This window comes from Bos javanicus, chromosome 5 (genome assembly GCF_032452875.1).
Source record: "Bos javanicus breed banteng chromosome 5, ARS-OSU_banteng_1.0, whole genome shotgun sequence".
Taxonomy (NCBI): Eukaryota; Metazoa; Chordata; class Mammalia; order Artiodactyla; family Bovidae; genus Bos; species Bos javanicus.
This window is the reverse complement of record NC_083872.1, coordinates 60880013-60883317: the sequence shown is the minus strand read 5'-3', so window position 1 is coordinate 60883317 and position 3305 is coordinate 60880013. Positions and strand designations below refer to the sequence as shown.

The window sequence follows — 3305 nt, the reverse complement described above, 5'->3', positions numbered from 1 at the left end:
CTAACAGCTAATATTCACTGATGCCAGACACTGTTCAAAGACTGTAGTAACTCATGTCTCCTCCAAGTAAGTCTAGGCGATGGAGATAGTTGTGTTTTTGTTTGGTTTTATTATCTCCATTTTGCAGAGGAGGAAGCTGAAGCAGGGAGAGGTAAGGTCATTTGCACAGTCCTTGGTGGTGGATCTAAGATGCAAATCTCAACAGTCTGGCAGCAGGCTGTTGATGCTTATGGTCACTAGACTAGAATTCCTTTCAAACTGATGATAATCAAGACAACTGGGGAGACAGGCTCTGGGAAGCCCACCCTATAGCAATCCTGGAAGATCTCAAGTGCCTAGCAGAGGATTTACTGGGACTGGAATGTAAGGCCCTTACCTGCCAGCTGAACTCGGCCCTGGGACCCCTTGGGGTTCAACAGCCCCAGGGAAGTGAGGAGAGAAGAAGCCCAGGTAGTCCTGTTCATCATGATCCCAAACTTTCCTGAAAGGAGCACAAACTGGTAAAGGTTTTCAGAAACAAATAATGAAGCAGGATGTTGGTATTCAAGGAGACTGTGCATTCAGAATCAGTTTCCACCCCACACTTTCGGCAATTGGTGGATATGACCGTAAACACATCACTATCCAGAAGCAAGTTGCCAAAGACCCTCCGTTTCAGGAAGGATGCCCAGCCCTCACTGCTCGGGGAACAGCTGAGATCAACTGATGCCAGGTGATGTTCTTGGCTCTGACAGTTCCTGGGATCCATTCCTCCAGGATTTTGGATGGCGTACTCTCCAAAGGTGGTCTTTCCTCTCTCAGAACATGATGTAACTCTCTGAACCTAAGCCTCAAATGGTTTGCAGATTTTCTGGGGTGACTGTTTCCTGTGTTCTGAGATACCAGGTGGTGAGAGCATTCTGCCTGAGAGCTATGGACAGCATGTACATGGAAAGCCGCTCCAAGCAGGCAGGAGGTGCCTGGTGGCAAGTAACAGAAAACACAGCCCATACTGATGTACACGAGAGAGGGGAGCTTGTTGGCTCCTGTAACTGAACATCTCTGGACAGATTTCAGGGGAGGATGGATATAGTGACTCAACCATGTCAAACACACAAAGAAATAACCTTTCTTTTTATCTCTTTTCTCTCCTTTCCACGATGTCAAGTTCATTCTAAGGCTGGTTTCTATCAAAGGAACCAGAGAACTATTATAAGCCTCAGGGAGCCAAGCTTGCTTCCTTGTTCATTTCTAGCAGGAACAGCCATCCCAAATCATTCAGTGAAAGTCCTGGGTCTCTGATTGAATCATCAAAGGTCACATGCCCAACCCCGAACCAATCACTGTGGCCATGGTCAATAAACAGATCACATTTGAGGGAAAAAAAAAAAATTGTGTGTGTGCTCACTCATGTACATATGAGTGTTTTAACGGAAAGTTCCTTACTGGTCCTGCTTCCATGAATGGCTGCAACCATGAGACAAGGGGTGAGGTCATCTCTTCGACTTTCCCTTTACACACAGAACTAAAGAGATGAGCACAGCCTCGCTATTGTGGTTAGAAGGTGGTAGTATGGGAAGGAGGAGAAATAAGTGGGGAGTAGGAGAGTGTCTCTGAAAACATACAGACCCTCCCTGAACTGCAGTACTAAGGAGGCACTTGGTCTGCTTTACCTCAGGAGGAATCAGAAGATTAAAAGTGGTTTAGGAAGGCCAGGCCATCAGGGATGGAGGGAGGAAGAGGAAAGTCCACGAGGTAGGGGGCTGTCTGGTGACTAAATAAAGAGATTGCTTTCCCCCAGTTGGAATCCCCCAGATCTCTCAGGTTAGGAAGCGGGCAGCCTGCAACCCCAGTGGGTAGGTCTGGGGCTGCCCTCTACTCCAGGCAGGGAGCTGGAGGGGGCTCACCAAGGCTGCCCTCCAGAGAGAAACAGAACTGTTCCCCCCACCACCACCAGTTTCTCTGCTAGGGTAGAGTAGTCCTTGACTTCCTCATACCAGTTTGCTCATAATTCATGCTTGATCCCCTTCAGCTTCTTCTTGATGGGGTCCTTGGAGCTGGCATAGATCATTCTGCTCTTAACGAATGCAGACTCAGGGGTCCAGAAGATAAGTACCAGATCCTCTTTTCACTCCCCTTGGTCTTCTAGTTTGCATCATAGAGGATGTAGTGGCAGCCCTCCTCCGGTGGTGCCCTGCCTAAGTGGGCAAGTAGTCATCATCAGCCTGGTCTACATTACCTACCAGGATCTCCTGGCCCTCCTCCCAGAGGATCTTCTTGTGCTTACTCAGAAATAAAAGCACCACTTTCTTGTGGTTCTTCACCTCAATGGCTTGTTCACCTGCATGTCAAAAAGTCCCTGATGCTGCCATCAGAGACAGCCACACAGGAGGCCATGTTTCCAGAAGAGAGAGGGATATGGCAAGGTGAGCCAGAGAAGATGGGAGCCCTGCACTGCTGAAGGGAGCTAACTCAAGACCATGATCACTTTCAATCAACCTCCGCCTACATCTGGGAAGTGAGCACCACACCCACACCAGTACACTGTTCCTTTAATTTCTGACATGACTTTTTCTGGAGTCATTTAAAATACCAAATATGGCTCCAAAGAGGAATAAAGAACACAGTAGACTGCATCCTTCTATTTTTTCAAATCAGAACCTTGCAATCATCCTTGACTGCTTCATTTCCCTCACTCAGTCCTACTTCCAATCAATCATCAAGCCCTATTAGCTCTACCACAAAATGTATCTAGAATCTGACTCCTTCTCACTTTATTCTCGATGTTACCCTGGGCTAAGTTATCATCATCTTCCATAAAAATATTGCAATAGTCTCCTACTTGGTCTCCTCCTACTTGCCTCCGATCACTTCATCCACAGAGAAGCCAGAGCAATCTTTTTTAAACAGTAAGTCATGCCATGTCATTCCTCAACTCAAAACCCTCCAGTGGTTCCTGTATCACTCCAGAGAAAAGTCAAAAGGCCTAACAATTGCCTAGGTGACCCTACATGGTCCAGCTTGTTACCTCTTCAATCTCATGTCCTGCTGCTCTCCCCTCACTCACTCTGCTTCAGCAAGACTGGCTTCCTGCTACATCCTCAAAGTACCAGGTTATGTCCCTGCCTTTAAGTCTCTTGTGAGTCGGACACAACTGAAGCGACTTAGCAGCAGCAACAGCATGTGCTGTTCCCGAAGCCTGCAACACCCCTCTTCCCAATATCTTCCTAGTTCATCCCCTTGGTTCACAAGTGATATTATCAGAAAGATGCTGCATGAGTACCTTATGGGAAAACATGCCTAGTCTCTCTTTAAGCTACTGACCT

General features: G+C 47.3%; 1 pseudogene; it reads right to left on the bottom strand.

The window, feature by feature from the left end:
- Positions 1-790: 790 nt before the first annotated feature.
- LOC133247764 (cofilin-1-like) lies at positions 791-3018 on the bottom strand (annotated as a pseudogene).
- Positions 3019-3305: the final 287 nt, after the last annotated feature.